Source organism: Grammomys surdaster, unplaced genomic scaffold (genome assembly GCF_004785775.1).
Source record: "Grammomys surdaster isolate TR1022 unplaced genomic scaffold, NIH_TR_1.0 136, whole genome shotgun sequence".
In the NCBI taxonomy this organism is placed as follows: Eukaryota; Metazoa; Chordata; class Mammalia; order Rodentia; family Muridae; genus Grammomys; species Grammomys surdaster.
Genome location: NW_021604594.1, coordinates 16444399 through 16466786, shown reverse-complemented (window position 1 = coordinate 16466786; position 22388 = coordinate 16444399). Strand labels below are relative to the sequence as shown.

General features: G+C 38.8%; 1 protein-coding gene and 1 pseudogene across 2 annotated transcripts in view; both read left to right on the top strand.

The window, feature by feature from the left end:
- Nucleotides 1–22388, top strand: part of B3galt1 (beta-1,3-galactosyltransferase 1) — a 241205-nt gene that overhangs the window by 52504 nt on the left and 166313 nt on the right. The window lies entirely within an intron of this gene.
- Nucleotides 15383–16886, top strand: LOC114617321 (annotated as a pseudogene). Its single transcript, XR_003710777.1, has one exon. The product of XR_003710777.1 is annotated as a heterogeneous nuclear ribonucleoprotein A3 pseudogene (transcript).

Sequence of the window (22388 nt, the reverse complement as noted above, 5' to 3'; positions counted from 1 at the left end):
TAAATGGAGAGAAACTTGACGCAATCCCACTAAGATCAGGGACTAGACAAGGCTGCCTGCTATCTCCCTATATATTCAATATAGTACTAGAAGTCCTAGCTAAAGCAATTAGACAACAATAGGAGGTCAAAGGGATACAAATAGGAAAGGAAGAAGTCAGAATATCACTATTTGCAGATGATACAATAGTATACTTAAGTCACCCCAAAACTTCCACTAGAGAACTTCTAAACCTGATTTTAAAAAAAAGAAGCCTTCAGCAAAGTGCCTGGATATAAAATCAACTCAAACAAATCAGTAACCTTCCTCTACTAGAAAGATAAACACTGAGAAAGAAATTAGGGAAATGACAGCCTTTACAATAGTCACAAATAATATAAAATACCTTGGTGTGAATCTAACCAAGCAAGTGAAAGATCTGTATGACAAGAACTTCAAGTCTCTGAAGAAAGAAATCAAAGAAGATCTCAGAAGATGGAAAGATCTCCCATGCTCATGGATTGGCAGGATTAATATAGTAAAACTGGCCATCTTGCCGAAAGCAATCTACAGATTCAGTGCAATCCCTATTAAAATCCCAACTCAATTCTTCACAGAGTTAGAAAGAAATTCTCAAATACATTTGGAATAACAAAAAAGCAGGATAGTAAAAACTATTCACAACAATAAAAGAACTTCAGGGGAAACACCATCCCTGACCTCAAGCTGTTCTACAGAGCAATACTGATAAAAAATGGAATAGAATTGAAGACCCAGAAATGAACCTACACACATATGGTCACTCAATCTTTCACAAAGGAGCTAAAACTGTCCAGTGGAAAAAGGACAGCATTTTCAACAAACGGTGCTGGTTCAACTGGAGGACAACATGTAGAAGAATGCAAATTGACCCATTCTTATCTCCTTGTACAAAGCTCAAGTCCACCTTGATAAAGGACCTCCACATAAAACCAAATACACTGAAACTAATAGAAGAGAAGGTGGGGAAGAGCCTCGAATACTTGGGCACAGGGGAAAAGTTCCTGAACAGAACACCAATGGCTTATGCTCTAAGATCAAGAATTGACAAATGGGACCTCATAAAATTACAAAGTTTCTGTAAGGCAAAGGACACTGTCAATAGGACAAAACAGCAACCAACAGATTGGGAAAAGATCTTTACCAATCCCACATTCTATAGAGGGGTAATATCCAATGTATACAAAGAACTCAAGAAATTAGACTCCAGACAAACAAGTAACCCTATTCAAAATGGGGTACAGAGCTAAACAAAGAATTCTCAACTGAGGAAACTTGAATGGCCAAGAAGCACCTAAAGAAATGTTCAGCATCCTTAGTCATCAGGGAAATGAAAATCAAAGTAACCCTGAGAATCCACCTCACACCAGTCAGAATGGCTATGATGCTGGCAAGGATGTAGAGAAAGAGGAACACTCCTCCATTGTTTATGGGATTGCAAGATGGTGCAATCATTATGACAGTTTGTCAGAAAATTGGACATAGTGTTACCTGAGGACCCAGCTATACCACTCCTGGACATATACCCAGAAGATGCTCCAACATATAACAAGAATGTATGCTCCACTATGTTTATAGCAGCCTTATTTATAATAGCTAGAAGCTGGAAAGAACCCAGATGTCCTTCAACAGAGGAATGGATACAAAAAATATGGTACATTTACACAATGGAGTATTACTTAGCTATTAAAAACAATGAATTCAAGAAATTCTTAGGTAAATGGATGGAACTAGAAAATATCATCCTGAGTGAGGTAACCCAATCACAAAAGAACACACATGGTATTTACTCACTGATAATTGGATATTAGCCCAGAAGCTTGCAATACTCAAAATTCAACTCACAGACCACATGATGCTCATGAAGAAGGAAGACCAAGTGTGGGTGCTTCAGTCCTTCTTAGAATGAGTAACAAAATACTCAAGGGAGCAATTATGGAGACAGAGTGTGGGACAGAAACTGAAGGAGCGGCTGTCTGGAGACCATTCCACCTGGGCATCTATCTCATGTGCAGTCACCAAAGGTAGATTCTAATGTGGATGTCAGAAAGTGCATGCTGACAAGAGCCTGATATAGCTGTCTCCTTAGAGGTCTGCCAGTGTCTGACATATTCAGAGGCAGAAGTTCACAGATAACTATTGAACTGATCAAGAAGTTACCACTGTAGAAGCTGAAAGGGTTTGTGGCCCCATGAGGAGAGCAACAATACCAACCAACCAGAGCTCCCAGGGACTAAACCACCAGCCTGGGAACACATAGGGAGGGACTCATGGCTCCAGCTGTATATATATGTAGGGGAGGATGGCCTTGTTGGGCATAGGTGGGAGAGAAGATCCTTGGTCCCATGAAGGCTGGACACTGAGTGTTGGGAAATTCAAGTGTGGGGAGGGGGGAGGAGGGTAGGTGGGGGCACATCATCATAGTAGCAGAAGGAGGAGGGATGGGATAGGTGATTCCTGGGTGGGTGGGTGGGGGGACAATTGGGTAAGGGGATAACATCTGCAATGTAAATAAAATATCCAATAAAAAAATTAAAAAAAAAGATTGTAAACCATGAATATCCAAAAGAATGGAGAGGACAGAGTGGGGAAGTTGATCAAGTTAAAAATGGAACAATAGAATTTTCTAAATCTAAACATAAAAGAAACTAGATGAAAAAAAACAGAGAAAGTAAATAGAAGAAAGGAAGTTAGGAGAGAGGGGTAGAGGCGAGAAAGAGTGGAAAGGGAGAGGGGGTGATGAGAGGAAGTGGAGGGGAGGGAGAGGGAGAAGGAAAGGAACAGGGAGCACTCAGGAGATTCTTGAGACTAACAGAGCAGGTAGCACACTTATCAGATTTGTGGAAGGAAAGAATAAAGTAAATGGGCCTTAAAACGTATTAGAAAAATGATGGCTGGAATTTCCCCAGAACTGACCAAAAAGCTACAAAGCCATAAATTCATAAATGCAGAGCAAAATATTAAATAAGATAAGCCCAACAACAATACTACAGGAGACTTTCTAGTCAAAGTTCCCCTCTGGAAACACACACACACACACACACACACACACAAAAGAAAGGGAAATAAAAGAAAATTATAGTATTTGTGAAAATAATTTGAATGATAAAGAATTTTTCATCTAAAGCCAGAGAATTAAACATGTTTTACCCCTTCTATTGAAAGATCCCTCCTTCCTTTTTGATCCCTTCCTTACTAGGTACCTAACTTCCATGGTAATTCCAAATGAGACACACATATCTAAAGATTAAAAGCAAGCAGCAGAAGAAGCATTTAATGTTTGTCTTTCTGAATCTGGGTTACCTTTCCGAAAAGGTCCAAACACATTTTGTGTGTGTGTGTGTGTGCATTTTGTGTGTGTGTGTGTGTGTGTGTGTGAGAGAGAGAGAGAGAGAGGGGGGGGGGGGAGGGAGAGAAAGAGAGAGAGAGAGAGAGAGAGAGAGAGAGAGAGGTGCACACACAAAGATACATTGAATGAAGAGAATATTAAAACATCTTCACATGTAGAAAAATTAAAATTTCCTTTCATCAGCAGATTAACCCTAAAAGAACTCCTGTGGTAGTTTTTCCAAATAGATAATCATAATAATAACAAATGCTTGAACATCAGCAAATAAGAAAAAACACTGCCATAGGTATATGTCTAGAATATAATAGGCTTCCCTTGCCTTTTTGAATCCCCAACAAGGCTTTTGACTGATTACTTTGTCTGTACTTTGAGGGAGGCACAGGAAGGGCTGGAGTATAGAAGTGATAATATCTGGCCCGACATTAATAAGGATCTTCCCAGTAGCCTTAAGGCCTCAGGAGCAGAGGGGCGGGGCGGGGGGAAGTCAGCACCTAGACCAGGGCATCTTCAGAGAAGGAGTGAGGCATATTTACTTTCTGGATGTTTTGTTGGTGCTTTAAGGAGGATTCATGATTGGGCTGATCACATGAGAAGATTTTGGTAAAAGAGGTTTCATGAAGCACAGAAATATTATTTTTAATAATGAGAAGCTAAAGGTTTGGACTCACCAAAATAGAAATAGACTCACCAAGATAGAAACAGACTCTGGTGGAGCAGAAATGGAGAGAAAAGCATGAGTTTAGCAATAATATCTAGAGTGTTTTATATCATCTTATTATCTTCATGGATCCACAAAGATACACTTATGTGTTTACATATTAATGCCAGCCTCAAATATGGTATATATTCTGGAGATATACATATATACGTGTGTGTGTGTGTGTGTGTGTGTGTGTGTGTAATCTTTCCCACACCAAGGACAGGTATGATAAAGAAAATAACAATTAGATAGAGAAAATAACAATTAAGAAGTCTAGAAATCATATTTAAAATTTGAAAAATGATTATTTTAAAATATAGCCATTAATTCCCTTTAGAGAGATGTTGTTTACTACAGAGGTATAATTACCACTACTATATCCTCACAGTTACTATACCATGCTGCTCTTTGCTGTGGTCCACTGCCATCATAGTTGGATGGAACTTCTGATCTGATTGCTTTCCTCCTTTAGGAGTTTGAATATTACCCTCTGGTGCCATGGAAGCTAGTTCTCTTTGAGAAGACTTTCATGTCTATTTAGTTCAGTGCCTTGTTCCTGAAATGCATGATATTTTAGCAACAGAAATCTGGGCTCCTATGATCATTGATTATAGAGAACCTACAATGGCCACTTGCTAAACCTAACTACATTTCAACTATTTGAGAATAGAAGACCCTTAGATAAATGTAGTTTTCACCCCTCATCAAGGAAACTTTTCTTTGATGGATCAGCATTATGGAAAACAACAACCAGTCAAAACACAGAGCTGTGGAGTCCAGTTCCACAGCTTTTTTGTTTTTCTGCTGCAAAACAACTTCACTGAAGGCTCAGGTCACACTGCAGGCCAAGCAGCAGAAAGACTGTAAGAGGCAGAAAGTCAGGGAGCTCACTGTGATCACGTGACTCCTATTAATGTCAAACCCCAGAAAGTGACACTAATGTGACTGCCTGAACATGAGCTGAATGAAGGCAACAGCAACAGACACCCTCAGGTGAACTGGGGAAAGCCCACGAGGCCTCAACTGTACACAAGTAACTACAGGCAATGTTGAATACAGACACTGAGAGAAACAAACTTATTAGGGAAGAGTATACCAACTGGGATCCAATACGAAATGGTCAGCACCGACAAAACACATAAAAGTAATATTACACAGGCTGAACAGACCCTGTTTAGTAACATATATGTATATAATACATGCATATAATAACAATGAAAAAATGGCTATGAAGTTGCATGTGAGCAAGAACGGGTCTATGTGAGTGCTTGGAGGGTGGAAAGGAAAGGGAGAAATGAGATTATATCCAACATAAGTATATAATAAAAGTTTAAAAATATAGACATTACAAAATTAAAAAAAACAACTATAAAACATGGATGAAAAGCATAATCAATTTTCAAGGGAAATGCACAAAAATATTTACAATAAAGTATCTTACATTTGAAATTGCCTACAAAGTAAACGTTGTTTTAAAAAAATCACTGAATGGTACAGGAAAAAAAAGACCAGTAATGTTTATGTTTCAGGAAAGCGAAATCGCACAAAACAAGACTGTCATTGATGAATTCTGAGTACATTGTGAAGAAAGTTTTCTAGATTTTACACAAGCATCTTTCTGGATCTCAAAGGGTTAGGCGATGAGGGAGGACACTGTGTGAATTAACCCCACCCTTTTCCTGCCCCTCCTTATTGTTGAGCAATTTTTACTTATTGGCGACTTTGGAAGTCACGTGTTAAAAGGGTTTGGCTCTTTGCAGGAACTGCAGTGATTTTGAGTAAAAAACTGAAATTCGTGTTTCAGCAAATATCCTCCCAATTCATCTTCCTTTTCTCTGTTGCTAACAGATGGGAAGCTTAGTTTTCAGAGTCACTGAACTCTAACAGGAATTAACTGCACAGCAGAGAGTCTCTAACCACTGATTCCCAGTCTTCTTTTCCTCCTATAGGTTATTTACCTACAGAAGAACGCCATCTAGCAGACGCACCTTCTCTTTGTGGAATTTTAATGCAGTTCAAACTATGGCTTAATTATAGGATATAAATGACTGCAATTCATAGTTTTGGATTTTTCTCATTCAGTTAAGTTCTTTATTCACAAAATGATACGGTTCATAATGTAAAACGGAAGGAAAGGATATTCTAAAGGCCTGGTCTTAATAGTAAGGGGAAGGATAATTTTGCAGGCATTCATTATAATGAAGAAAGCCCTCTCCCAACAGAATTCACATTTCAAGTTGAGAATAGGAAGGTTATAAAATTTATATTTTTAAATCTAAAACAAGATCAAGAATCTAAATAAAGGGCTAAAGATGTAACTCGGTAATAGAGGACTCGCCTGGTGATTTGTGCCTGTAATCTCAGCATGTGAGAGGCTGATGCAGGAGGACTGAATGAGTTCAAGATCAGCAGCGAGCTACATAATGAGTTCCAAGCCAGCCTGGGCTACAAACTGAGTCCTAATCTCAAAGAACACAAAGGGAGGTAAAGAGAAGCACATGCAGCTGAAAGTATCAGCATTCCAGTTCTTTAAAATAGTGTCAAATATTACAATAGTAGATAAGGAAGTAAAGTGTTTATATTCATTGATAATTATATTATAATTCTAATTATAGAATTATAATTTCTATATAATTATAGAAATTATAATTATAGGTTTTAGGTCGTTACACATTTTTAAATCTGAAGTTCTTATAAGTAGTTACAAATTACTTTCTTGTTTATTCATCATTCTCCTACTCTACCCTACATCCCCCTCTTCCTCCTCCTTCTCCTCCTCCTCCTTCTCTTCTTCTTCCTCTTCCTCCTCTCCTCTTTCCTTTGTTTTTTTTTTAACATCCCCCCACCCTGTCTCCTTTTTCCACTTCTGCTTCCTCTGAGGTAGTCAGGGCTGACCTTTTATGTACTTGGTGTAACCTTTATTTCAGTAGTGGAAAGGGACCTCACTCTACACTGCTGACTGTCTCTTTGACAGTTGTTGTCTTTATTATTCTTGATTTCCTCTGACATTAAAAGGAACAACCTATGGTCACTGGGTAACCACTTTGTTTTCACTATGATGGTGAACTCAAGTATGACTACAGGATCTCCTAAGTATTTCTGTCTTAATACCAAAGATTAATACCAAAATCCTAAAGATGAATTCAGTATTAGAAAAAATTAAAATGATATGATAACATCACAATGAATGGAAACTTCATCATTCAAAATTCAGTAGAGGCTACAATGGGTCAGATGTTCATCCATTTCTTGCCAGGACCTGAGCACTTGGATTTTGTCCACTGTGGAGTAGAAGCTTAATTTCTATTTAGTAACAAAAAACAAAAATAAAATAGTGTGCATTTTGCTGTGCTCCAGAATATTTAATTCTGCTATGGAATACAGAAATAGGATGACTATGCCAGGTATTTGTACTGACTAATTTACTTTTTTATGATGCATGAAAAAAAATTTATGGGCTGTGTTAGGTAAAGATAATGAGCAAATAAGGAGCTTTTGAAACAGGAAGAACTTTTATATGTCCTTTTTACATGTATTAGTCAGAGTTCTCCAGAAACAGACAAAGTATGAGAGATGTGAATGTAAGTATATTTGAGAGAAGAAATCTGTTAAGGAAATGGGCTCACAGCATGACAGGAGCTGAGAAATTTCTTGATAGGCCATTTGTATGCTGGAGAGCTTTTGGATTGCAGGGGCATGGGATGGGACAAACCCTAAGCCTCAGACTCAGAGTAGCCACTAGTGTAACTACTAGCTCAAGACTCAAAGCTTGAGAACCTGGGAACTAGAGGAGAAACAGCCCAGATGTAGAAATGAAAGGAAAATATTCTGGATTGGTTTGTCTCTTTGGTGACATTCATTCACACTGAGAGTAGCTACTCTCCATTCACCACATTGAGTCACACACCACAAATATCTGGAGATACCTGCATAGACATACCACAAAATACTTTACCCTTTCTCTAGATGTTCCTTAATCATATCAAATTGATACCAGAATTATTATCATAGTAAGTCATTAGCAAACTTTGAAGCAAATTAGCAGTGCCCAGAGGAGAGCATGCAAGCTCTAAATATCTAGCACACATCCTAAACTAAACACAAACGAGGTCCCAAGATGCTCAGTCTTGAGCCTTCAGTTGCCCAACCTTTAGTGACATTCATTGTAGTGAATGAAGCTCTTTGTGTCTCACTAACTGCTTACCTTTAACTGTGTCTTGACACGCATGCCTCTTTTTAAAGTGACCACTGATCTTTCTGCCATCCACCTGCAAGAACTTGCTTTGTCGATACCTTAGCTTTGGTTCTCCTAACCACACTCCCATTTGAAGAGAGAAATAAAATATAAAACACTGCACAAGCCAGAAGCCCACTAGCAGCCTCCTGCTCTGCTGGTTCATTCCCTGTTTCTTCCCTCTTTCTTATCATTACGTGTTTAAATTGATTTAATGAACCAAGTGATTTAAAGTATCTTAATTTAGTCTGTGTGCCTTTCAGTTCCCTGGCCTTAGGAGTAATTTGCTTAATCATGTACATAAAGTATACCTTGCATCATATCCCAGGAGTCATCATTTTCACCATATTATTGTAGATGCAGATATGTATTGCTTTATAATAAGAAAGAATACACGGGTTCACTTTATGAACGTCTAAAGATCAGCACAATTTCCTTTTCTAATTTCCCGATGAGTTGATTTGAGAACTAAAACAGACTCCTTATTGTGAACTTGGTACAAGCTTTGTAAGTGCCCTGTACTTTAAACTGCATGTCCTTCTTTGCACTTAAACAGATATTTTAGCCTCAATGGGTTCAGATATGTTTTCTGATTAAGAATAATAGAACTAGGAATAATAGAACTCTTCAAGGATCTTTAAATTATCCCAAATCATAAAAATCAAATGCCAAGTGTAATCTACTTGATAACATAATGATAGATGACTCTAAGAGAAAATAATAATATCTTAATACTTTAATCATTTGGGGCTGTGCATTTTTTTTCATTCAGTGAATTCGTCATGGCCTATGGGCATTTCAGGGGAAAACTAATGAGATGGGCTCTTCTTTCAAGTTCCCAAGATTTGCAGTTCAGGCCAATTTCCAACAATTTTGATGAGCCAGGAGAAGGTAGGAGGACAGCCAGAACTCATGGCAGTCAAATTACAGCCCTTAAGGAAACTAACAACAGAAGGGCGGCTGAACATGTGATTGAATCCACTAAGGCTCTCAGTGGGAGCCTTGAGATGTTGGTCCCAAATGAGAATTCACAATGGGAGCGTGCCCAGGGTCCAGGGCCATGCCCTGTAGGGAGTATGGGTAAGTGCTTCCCTAATTTTAGTCATTTCAAGGGGCCATTTAAAAAAGCACCAGACTTACAATTGAATAGCAACTTGAAAATCAGTGGGAGATTAAAACAAAAAGAGATAGCCTATGTTACAACAGATGTTAATGAGCACAGAAGACACTTCTAAAGGAAAAAAATAAAGAGCCAGGAAGTAAAAACCTGACATATAAGGCCCAGTTACTTGTGTGTTGCACTTATTTAAGCTGTTTTTGATTAGTGGAGGGCTGAAAGGGTGTTCGTCCATGTTGGCTATTCTAGCAGACTACCTGGGGCTGAGCACTTTAATCTAGATAAGGTAGTTATTTAGCTTGAATTTTACAGGCTAATAATCTAAATGGTATGGTGTTGGCTGCTGAAGTGCCTCACTAGCTGTACTGCAACAGGGTGGATGGCATCATGGCAGGAAAATATACGCCAAGGAGATATCACACGGTGAGATGGGAAGCCAGGGAGAAAATGAGATTCCTCTGGAGCCTGTATTATTCCTTCTAAGGGTATGCCTACAACAACTTAAAAACAGCCCACTTCCCTCCTACTTTAAAACTCCCACGACTTCTTAACATCGCAGTGATAGAGACCAAGCTATCAACACATGATATGTTGAGGCATAGTTAATTCACATCGATACCACACAGTGAGCTTGGGCAAGGTTCAATGGACAGAGAATCAAGGGGACCTCATGACTAGTGGTGACTCAAGACAAGGACTGTTCACTAGGGGATGCTCAGTGTGTAGTTTCTTTTGTGAGTATAGAAAAGAAAAAGCATATGTTCCTTTTTAAAACTAAAGACACTTAACAAGTTGGAAACACTTACTTTGCTAGCTGACAGTATAAACAATGCTCAAAATGCTCATACTAAGTCTGGCGTGCTATCACATCTCTTTATAACGTCTGCTATTGTAGATTGTTCGCTACTTAAAATGATCTTTTCCTCATCCACTATAACACTGCATGAGTCTGATTCCTCCCCAGCCCATTCAGATTTGTGTTTCTTTCTCTCTCTCAACTACCCGCCCCCATTGCATAAGCAACCGCCTGGAAGCATGAAAGGTAGAAATGGCAATTCTTTACTATTCTCAACTGTTGGATGGCTACTATAAGCTGCCCAATTCTTCCCCAAGATAATATTGGCTGGGCTTCCCATGAAGCTCTAGCTACATCCAGTTTCTAGCTGAAACTGAACATTCAGGATAGCCACAGTCATCTGTTTGGAGGAGCTGTGGTGAATGGAAGAAATTAAGTTTGCCTAGTCTTTTCTCTTCATCAGAATATCCAACATGGCATGAAGATGACAGGACCTATTAAGATACAGGAATAAAACCTGCAAAAGTTTCGAAGGTCTAGTTCAGAAAATTCTCCCCACAACCCCACCCTGAACTTGTAGACCAGTGGGGTGAGTCAGAAGATTCAACCATGCAGTTGCATTCCTCTGGCCTCCCTCATGTTCTGTAGTATTCTTCATTGGGCATACAGGATGCTCAGGTGTGGTCTGGCAACCCATAGCTCCCTAGGTGAATGGAGACTCTATACCAGAGTGACCAATGTTCTACCCCAAATATAGTTTACTAGTTTGGGCCTTCAGACATGCTTTCAACCCAAGCACTAGCAACTCAGAGTACAGTGCTCAGACACACAGTCTAAAGGCTCTGACAGCTCTGGTCACATCCATTGGTTTTGCAAAGCTAGACCATTGGTTCTGAGGAGAGGGGTGCCCCACCTGCTTCATACTTAGTATCCTCTTATGTGTTAACCCTGTACAATTCAAGATGGGGAGACTCTTCTGAAGAAAGCATGTCTGTGAATTCAAGGGACACCTAAGAGTCGAGCTGAGGGGCCACACATCCTATTTCTTATTTATTTATTTATTTATTTATTTATTTATTTATAATTGGATGTTTTATTTATTAACATTTCAAATGTTATCCCTTTTCCTCGTTTCTGCTCTACAAACCCCTTATCCATCCCCCATTACTCTTCTTCTATGAGGGTGCTCTCCCACCTACCTATCCACTCCTGCCTCTACACTGGGGCATCAAGCCTTCACAGGACCAAAGGCCTCTCCTCCCATCGATGCCAGAAAAGGCCCCTTCAGCTCCTTCAGTCCTTTCTCTAACTCCTTCATTGGTTAGGATCTGGTAGAGCCTCTCAGGAGACAACTGTATCAGGCTCCTGTCAACAAGCACTTCTTGGTATCCGCAGTAGTGTCTGGGTTTGGTGTCTGCATGTGGGATGGATCTCTAGGTGGGGCAGTTTCTGGATGGTCTTTCCTTCTGTCTCTGCTCCACTCTTTGTTCCTGTATTTCCTTTAGACAGGAGCAATTCTGGGTTAAAATTTTGGAGATGGGTGGGAGGCCCCATCCCTCAACCTGGAGGTCATCCCTATCCTCTGGATATAGTCTCAACAGGTCCCCCCTCTCCTTTGTGGAGTATTTCATTAATGAAAACAGAGGTAAAGTTTGCAAGCTCTTTTATGTAACACGTCTGTCTGTTCCTCTTTGGCTTTCAGGAATCATTTCTATCACTGAAGAGGTGGAGTTTAACTTTCTCTTGTCTTTCTCAATTATTGTGCTTCCATAACTTCTGACCACTCTCTACATATCCACCCACATTTCAAACTATAGCCATCCTGAATTGCTTTTGTACTTAAGCAGAGCCACACTTCCTTATTTGGTCTCTGCCCACTACATTCCCTAGCACAGACCACTTTCTCCTTTACTTGTTTGCTTCTAATCAACCTCTTGTCAGGCTTTCACCTGAACAATACTTCTAGAATGATCATCTAAGTTAGAGTTAAATTTTCTTCCGTGAGGTATACCAGCATTTTACCATCTTTTCTTTTTTCTAAGTTTTTCTTGACTGCTTATTTGTGTGCTGGAGATTCAACTCAGAACCTGGAATATTCTAAGTGCGTATTCTACTACTTTGCTAAGTCTTTATTCTTAGAGATTCACTCTCAGCCTCTAATGTCTTATTCTTTAATTCAATCCACCCTGGTAATAAAGTTTCTAATTTGCATGTTAACAATTGCACATATAAATGACTGAGTAATCAAAACTTCGTTTTCATGTCCTGGCTCTGTCTTACAGACATGCCCCCAAATGATTAGTTAGCTATTTTAAATCAGTGCTTAATAATGAAGAATATAATTTTCAATCATGCAAGCCAGGCTAGTTAAGTATACATCTGATGCATAAGCAACTTAATAAACCAGTATACTCATCCCCCACATACACTGCCCTTATTTATTAAATTGCAACTTAGTTTACTACAACTTGTTACTGAACTGAAAATTGATAGTATTAAATGTTATAAAAACCTATGTCTGTTCATTCTCAATGATTCACCAAAAACAAACAAACAAACAATAACAAAAACCTGGAAAATTGGAACTGAGCAAAGAAAATAGAATTTTTTTTTAAGGTTTGGCAAAACTGGGGAGACAGAAATTCTTAGCTCCTCTTTGCCTTGCCTATATATAGCACTGTCACAGTTTGTAGAAAAGGTAAACACCAGGAAAAACATATATGGACATTTCATTGTTCGTCTATGTTATCAGACCTTGAATATTTTTCTAGGGGGTTGAGGCCCTCATCTGGCATGAGGATCCCTGGGTGCCTATATTCACCTCTGCAAGGAAATTCCTGAAAAATTCTAATCCTAAGGACCCTTATGTAAACTCAACCAAAGAAATCTTTTCTCAACTGGGCATCAGTTCATTTGGAGGAATATTCCCTACTTCCATTTATTCTCCAGGACAATTGTTTTATGCTGGTTTCTGCCTTTTAACCTCTGCTGTCTAAGTGTTTGTTGAGATACAGGGTAGACTCTAATATTAAATTTGAAATGACAAGGCATAAACAATGGCAAGATATTTTTCCCTAAATATCGATCAAAACACAGTAACCTCAGGGTCTATATCACCACCCCATGGTGGCTTCATTTCATCCTACAGGTCTCAGCAGAGCTTTCCTATGAAAGCCTATCCTGGTTATGTCCTAGTTCACAACAGCATGCTCATTCCAACCAGAGCAAATGCTTGTCGACCAAGAGAAGGTGGTGGTCTGTGTCCTGTAAGAAAAACTCAGGCCCCTCAGGTCTCATCACTTGCTAAAATGCATACAGAAGGGAATATCTTGCTCTAAGATGAGGGAAATTGGTCTCTGACTGTCATCCATGTCTCCAACTGCAATTTGAAGAAGAAAATAAACATTGAGAATGAAAGATGTCTCGACACATTTCAAAATGTATCTTGGACAGAGTAACATTCAAATCCTAGTTGTAACCCTTGTGGTGTCCTGGACCCTGTTGCTCCTCCAATCCTTCCTCCCTCTCTTCCACAGGATTCCCAAGCTCCATTTAATGTTTGTCTGTGGATCTCTGCATCAGTTTCCATCAGTTTCTGGGGGAAGTACTCTGTTGAGAATTGCCTGTTTATCTGTACCCCATTTTTAAGTTGGGTTATTTGGTTTGTTGATGTCTAGTTTCTTGAGTTCTTATATATTTTGGATATCAGTCCTCTGTCAGATGTGAGGTTGGTGAAGATCTTTTTCCATTCTGTAAGCTGCTGTTTTATCTTTTGACAGTGCCATTTGCCTTTCAGAAGCTTTTCAGTTTCATGACATCACATTTATTAATTTTTTTATCTTAGTGCCTGAGCTGTTGGTGTTCTGTTCAGGAAGTTGTCTCCTGTGCCAATGCATTTAAGGTCATTCCCCAATTTCTCTATCAGATTTAGTGTATCTGGTTTTATGTTGAGGTCTTTAGTCCATTTGGACTTGAGTTTTGTGAGGAATGATAGATATGGATCTATTTGCATTCTTCTACATGCAGACATCCAGTTAGACCAGCAGCATTTGTTGAAGATGCTTTCTTTTATCCATTTATAGTTTTGGCTTCTTTGTCAAAATGAAGTGTCCATAGGTGTGTAGATTTAGAAAAGGCTATCCAATCTCTCCATATCTATTCAATATAGTACTTGAAGTTTTAGCTAGAGTAATAAGGCAACTAAATCTTTGAAGAAAGAAACTGAAGATGATATCAGAAGATAGAAAGATCTCCCATGCTTATGGACTCACTTATGGATTCATGGAATTAACATAGTCAAAATGGCCATCCTACCAAAAGCAATCTATAGATTCAATGCAATTCCCATCAAAATTCCAACAGAATTCTTTATTGACCATGAGAGAACAATACCCCATAAGGAAAAGCAAAAAACCCAGGATAGCTAAAACAATTTTGTACAATAAAAGAACCTCTTGAGATATTCCCATCCCTGATCTCAAGCTGTACTGCAGGGTAATAGCAAAAACAAACAAACAAACAAACAAAAAACAGAAAAAGAAAGAAAGAAAGAGTACTAGCATAAAAATAGGGATTATCAAAGGAATCGAATGAAAGAACCAGAAGACTTCTGATTTGATTTTAAAATAAACAAACAAACAAAAACAAAAGCAAAAATCATTTTGAGAATTTCATATAAGAGTTTGCAATATTTACATCATTTTCACCCTCTCTCTCCCTCATCCAACTCCAAAATTCCCTTTGAGATTTGTGGTTTCTTCTAGCTTTATCATATGTATATTACATACACACACACTCACACACACACACACACACACACACACACACAAACACATGCTTACACATGCAACTTGCAGAGTCCTCTGAGAGGTGCTTGTATATGCATGTGTTTAAAGCGAAGGTTGAATGTTTGAGATTGGATAACTTACCAGGAGGCTTTGGCCTGAGGAAGACTGATTGATCACCACTCCAACAGCAGACATTGACTATCTTTAGTTCGATGTCTAAGGGGTGGAGCCTTGTGAACTCCCCCCGTTCCCATTTACATGTTGACTGGTGTGGTCATCATTCTGGTCTCATTTAGACACTGTATTGTTTGGGATTTCATGGGCTTAACATCACTGTGATCTCCAGAAAACACCATCTTAGAATAGGTAACTAGGTCTTCCTCTCGGTCCCATATTGAACTCGAGTTGGAAGAGGCGAGTCCGGTCTCAAAATGGAGGGCCATGATCCAAAGGAACCAGAGCAGCTGAGGAAGCTGTTTATTGGTGGTCTGAGCTTTGAAACCACAGATGATAGCTTAAGAGAACATTTTGAGAAATGGGGCACACTTACAGACTGTGTGGTAATGAGAGATCCCCAAACAAAACGTTCCAGAGGCTTTGGTTTTGTGACCTACTCTTGTGTTGAAGAGGTGGATGCTGCAATGTGTGCTCGGCCACACAAGGTTGATGGGCGTGTGGTGGAACCAAAGAGAGCTGTTTCTAGAGAGGATTCTGTAAAGCCTGGTGCCCATTTAACGGTGAAGAAAATTTTTGTTGGTGGTATTAAAGAGGACACAGAAGAATATAATCTGAGAGATTACTTTGAAAAGTATGGCAAGATTGAAACCATAGAAGTGATGGAAGACAGGCAGAGTGGGAAAAAGAGAGGATTTGCTTTTGTAACTTTTGATGATCATGACACAGTTGATAAAATTGTTGTTCAGAAATACCACACTATTAATGGGCATAATTGTGAAGTGAAAAAGGCCCTTTCTAAACAAGAGATGCAGTCTGCTGGATCACAGAGAGGTCGCGGAGGTGGATCTGGCAACTTCATGGGTCGTGGAGGAAACTTTGGAGGTGGTGGAGGGAACTTTGGTCGTGGAGGAAACTTTGGTGGAAGAGGAGGCTATGGTGGTGGAGGTGGTGGCAGCAGAGGTAGTTATGGAGGTGGTGATGGTGGATATAATGGATTTGGAGGTGATGGTGGCAACTATGGTGGTGGTCCTGGTTACAGGAGTAGAGGAGGTTATGGAGGTGGTGGACCAGGATATGGAAACCAAGGTGGTGGATATGGTGGTGGTGGAGGAGGATATGATGGTTACAATGAAGGAGGAAATTTTGGTGGAGGTAACTATGGTGGTGGAAACTATAATGACTTTGGAAATTATAGTGGACAGCAGCAATCAAATTATGGACCCATGAAGGGGGGCAGTTTTGGTGGAAGAAGCTCAGGCAGTCCCTATGGTGGTGGCTATGGATCTGGAGGTGGAAGTGGTGGATATGGTAGCAGAAGGTTTTAAAACAAAACAGAAACGGCTACAGTTCTTAGCAGGAGAGAGAGCGAGGAGTTGTCAGGAAAGCTGCAGGTTACTTTGAGACAGTCGTCCCAAATGCATTAGAGGAACTGTAAAAATCTGCCACAGAAGGAACGATGATCCATAGTCAGAAAAGTTACTGCAGCTTAAACAGGAAACCCTTCTTGTTCAGGACTGTCAGAGCCACAGTTTGCAAAAAGTGCAGCTATTGATTAACGCAATGTAGTGTCAATTAGATGTACATTCCTGAGGTCTTTTATCTGTTGTAGCTTTGTCTTTTTCTTTTTCTTTTCATTACATCAGGTATATTGCCCTGTAAATTGTGGTAGTGGTACCAGGAATAAAAAATTAAGGAATTTTTAACTTTTCAAAAAAAAAAAAAAAAGAATAGGTAACTAGTCCTCAGCTCCTTACAAACTTTCTGCATGCTAATTCCACAATGTTCCCTGCACTGTAGGGATAGGATAGTTTTGTAGATGTTCCAGATGGACATTTCACCCCACAGACATTCATTCTCTGCATTCTCTGTAGTGACAGAAAGAAGCTTCTTTTGATGAGGGGGTCAGAGCTATGCTTATCTTTGGGTAAAGTAATAGATACTTAGGATATATTGAAAGTTAGGTTTATTTAGGAAAATGGTAGTGGCATGTTTTTCTGTAAGGTCTATGTCCTCTGCAGCCTTGAAGAGTTGGCTAATCTCACAGTATCTGTCATGAATACCTACTATTGAATGGGCCTCATGTTTAATCATATGGCTGTTGGTTACATCAGATATAATCACCACTATTACACCATTGGTGATACTAACCTAATCACTTTCTGTGATCCACTGGTTTTACAGCTACATGGAACTGCTGATTCCATTTCTACCTTGCAGGCTTGCATAGTACCTTCCAATATTATGAAAGGTATTTCTCAGGGAGGAACCTTCCTGAATCAGGTTGATTCCACCAGGTCCTGTACCTAAAAACTGTGCTGCCTTCAGCTTTAGGGTCTTGCCTTCATGTTTGGTGAAGCAAACAAGAGGAGCGACTATATTATTTTGAAGTTCCCCTGGAACCTTTGGTACAGCAACTTGAAGGGAGATTTCCTTTGCCTGGCACTGGTATATTTGTTAGATAGTCAATGGCTCTTGGAGTAGCATTATAATATCATGTGGCACAGTTCAATTTAAATGAATGTTTTATAATTCATTTTATATATTTTTAGGTAAGCTTATAAAATAGTATATTATTCCGTACACTTTGCAAAAAGGATTGCTGTTATTTATCTCACCCTCTTCTGTTACTTCTGTTACATGCTCTGTGCCCTCATCTAAACCCCCCTCACTTCTTCCTTTCCCCCATCTGTAGCACCTGTGTCCTGCTATCCCCCTCTCTATAGCTCCTTGGGCCTCTGATTTTCAATCTACAACAACTGGTAAAAGGGGTTCATCATTGTCCTCTGCAGATTAAATGAGAAAGTGCACACATATTGCCTGGTACAACTACTTAAATATAATAAGGACTTAATGATGTTGAGCAGCTCTTCTTGATGCTATTGTTCTTCTTCTACTGCTCTCAAGAGAAATATTACCTTGATTGAGTGTGTCAGTGACTGAGGTACACGGAAGAGATTGGAAGAATTGGCTTGAATTAGATAAAATTGAATATATTATATGAAAACGACTGTACAGTGAAATCTAATGGTTTTCAGAATTAGATGCCCATCTTCAGAGTTTAAATATGATCACCAAACTTGCTTGTAGTCAGAGGAGAAATGGAAATGAATGGACAAGATGTAAGGGTGCAAAGGAAAGTACACTGTGCAGTTTGGAAGAACAACCCTCTTCTGTCAGAATCCCAAAGTCCACATTCGTAGCATAGGCTTGTTAGTTTACTACATTGCAACATGACAACTATACAGGGCAATTCCTGGTTCTCTCCAAGGATGTAGCCCACTTTTTCTACTTTTCCATTGGACAAATGTGTTGCCTTCTGTACTGAAAGACTTCTGAAGAATTTGTTATCATTGTACTATATTCTTCAGTGTCCTGATTGATCCATTTGTCTTGATAGCAGTTTATTTTTACTTGTAATAGCCAGAAGACTCTTACAGAGAAAGAGCTAAACAGGAAATCAACTAATTAACATAATACTGTGACCTAAGTGTTAATTAATACAGGACTGTGACCTAAGTGGCCCAAGAGGTAGATTCTGGTCCTTTGAAGATAGAAAAGGATAATCAGAAGCAAGCCACACATTTTCTTCCAGACAGCAGGGCTAAATGCTTGAAGGCACTGATGTGGGGATCCTTGGAAACAGAAAGCACTGGTTAACTGTCTAGAAAAAGATTCCATTTGACCATTTGAACTGTTCTGTCAGCTATCACTGCATCTACTTCCAACTTAAACAGAATGGGCTTTCTTGATCTCTAAAGGAAAGGCCTTAATAAATTTAAATTATGTAGCATGGAAAATGCATTTATTTTCTAATAAATATTATAGCTGCACCTTATCACAGTGAATTTGTTCAAGGCCATATTTATGCCTTTGATCTGTTACTGAGCTAGTCTTAGAAAGCTTGATTCTTTTACTGTACAGTGTTACAATTTTTCAAATTGTGCAAAGAAGAAAGGTGCTTTGGATGTCTCTGGCCATTGTGGTATTGGGTTTTTAAGGAATTAAAAGTTTTGTGGTTTAAATTTTACTTACAATTTGGTAAGCCATTCTTTCAGGTTCAAACTCAGTTCAAGAAATAATAAGTTAAAAAAACTAAAACATGATTTTTTTAGAGCACTTATTTTAAGGTCATCTGCTTCCCATTCTGCCACTCATTAGTGTTTAAATGGATTTAGATGGAAAAAAGATATTTAAAATGAGGTATTAAAGATTATCTCTGTGAAGACATTTATGTTATATATTATCATAGCAGTTCAAGGTCAAGAAACCTTCCCATCCAGACAGAGGCAGAGGTAGAAACATGGAGGCCACCCAAGTTCTCATACTCTCGACCTGATGGAAGTCACCTGAATTTTAGTTCTCTGAGCTTTTCTTCACACTAAATCAGTGGTTCTGGAAAGTCAGATAGATTGAATGACTTATTGGCGTTTTAATTTTGACCTGCAGAAAGTTATGTAAACCATAGTACTTTGAAAACTATTCAAGGGTAAACCCTGCCAAGAAAATCTTACTGAAACAAAAATTATTAGAGCTTAACTTTTCATAGGAAGCTAACAAACACTACTGATCACTGACTCTGTAGCTTTTGGAGGTTCAGCATTTGCAGCCTTGATCCTAAAAGCCCAGGCTAGGCTAGTCTTGAAGACTGGAATTTGAGCCTTTGCCCACCAGCTGTATTTTAATTGCCTGGTTTTGAATGCACAGTAGTATTCAGGCGACATTGCTTGTGCGATTTGCTATTCCCAAAGGGAATGCATCATCATTGCTCAGAATAGAAATGGAAAGGGGAAATGGCATCTCAAGAATGGTTGTAAAATAAGTTTTAGAGTATTTATTTTGTATTTAAGGAATCACCAGGCACCAAAAGAAAACCTCTCACCTTTTCCATTATGGGAAAAATTATATTCTGTGGGTTCATTATGAATTTGCAAAGAACTGAGTCTTTCTCTTGAAACAGAAGCATTCACTTTCTCTTTAATTGTGTTGTGGTAAGTCTTGTTTTGTACACAATTATAAATTGCTAACAAAGGCACAATTGTATATGGAATGATATGTAAACATCATTTATGAAACATCAGCTTACTGAGGTTTCGAGGATATATATAATATATAATTTAGAGTTGCTTGACCATTATAGCCAATTTAAAAATTCATCAAATAAATGTCAATAAACCAGAATATCAAAAATAATATCTACTCAAGTTGTTGCCAAAAGAGAAATGGATGAGAAATAGTTAATACAAATTTCTTTTAATACTTTCTCAGATGCAACAATATAAGTCCTTATTCAATCAATTTTTAAGTTTTTTGTGTGTATAGCTATTTTTTCTGAAGATATGTATATATACTATATATGTCCTTGGCACATGTGGAGGCAAGAAAAGGGTGTTAGATACCCTGAGGCTATAGTTCCAGATGGTTGTAGATCAACATGTGGATGCTGGGAATCATCCCTATTCACGAGCATCCAGTACTCATAAATGCTGAGCCATCTCCCAGTCCCCTTGTTCAATATTCTGTAATATCTGTTACTAAACATTTAAATATAATTTGAATTTATTTCTAGTCATCATAACATCTTAATAACAACTGAAATATTAAGGATCTCAGAATGTGCTTAACTTACAAAGACAAGACAGTGGAACAATATATTTTATACAAAATCAAAATTTAATAGTTCATCAAATTGAACTATCTACATAACAACCAATTTAGGAAAGGTTTGCTGTCCTGGATCATTTAGTGTATTTGTTTCCCTAGATTTTTATCACTGTAGAAATAATCTAGAGAATGATTCAGAAGAAAAACTTCTTTTGTCACCAATGAAAAGATGAGGTCTTTTCAGGGATGCCTTCTGCTTTGTAGAACTAGAGATTGACCCAAGACCCTCCCATATACTAGGCACGTACTGAACTCCTGTCTGAGGCTGATCTTTTGAACTGTCACTCTTGGAACTTGTCTGCATAAAAGAAAGTGCATTTTTCTCCCTGAGATTTAAAGCCTAATTCCCAATGGATGAATTTCTATTGCTTACTCATATCATAAACATTTATGTATTAAAAGAAAAGCTAAATTAGCAGAACATTTCTCCTCCTTCTTAACTTGCGTTGTTCCAAAGAGTGTCTTCGGAACATAATAAATAAACAAATATCTCATAGTAAAGAGATCAAGGAGAAAAAAGCTGACCAAGCATGTGTGGTTGATTGAGGAAAGGGATTCTGAAGGACTAGCCAAATAGTGGAAATACTTTGGTGGCTCACACACAAAACAGCAATCCAACCCTGGAACCAAGCTAGCTCTGAATCTCAAAGGCTCACCTGAAAGCACAGGGTAGAGAAGGGTATTCTAAGGGGACAAAAATATCCATAGGGAGTGAAATTAATAGTCACTGTGGTAGTTAGAATAGGTATGGCTGCCATAGATTTATATATTTGAATGTTTGGCCCATAAAAAATGGCACTGTTAATAGATGTGGCCTGGTTGGAGGAAGTGCAGCACTGTGGAGGTAGGCTTTGAGATCTCAGTGTAGGATTCTAGTCCCCTTCTGTTGCCTTCAGATGAAGATTTAGAATTCTCAGCTCCTCCGGAACCAAGTCTGCCTGACTACTGCCATGCTTCCCACCATGATGATAATGGACTAAACCTGGAACTGTAAGCTAGCCCTAATTAAATGTTTTCCTTTAGAACACTTGCTTTGTTCATGGTGTCTCTTCATAGCAATAAAACCCTAAGAAAATCACACACACACACACACACACACACACACACATATCATGAGACTCAATTTAACAGGCTATCTTTTCCCAAAACCAAGGTTCCAGAATCTACTTTCCTGAGAGGGAGGGAGGGGTGGGAGGGAGGAAGGAAGCAGGGAGGGAGGGATGAAGGGAGAGAGAGAAGGGGGAAAGGATGTATATATAGAGTTGCTACAAGATAAACATGGATTTTGTCATTTATTTAACAAATTTAACAAATGACAAAAAAAAGCTATGTTGAGTAACAAGTCATACAAGTCATTACGACAGTGAGTTCTACTAGGACTAAGACTACAGAGTGTCTGGCTTAGAGAAGGTGTAGGTAGATGATACTAAGACCCTGGTTCCTGGCCTTGATTACAGAAGAAGAAAAGTTTGACTATCTATTCTTCTCAGAAGACAAGGAGAGTTACCCAGAAATGGCCTTGGCACTGAGTACAGCAAGACAACTCGAT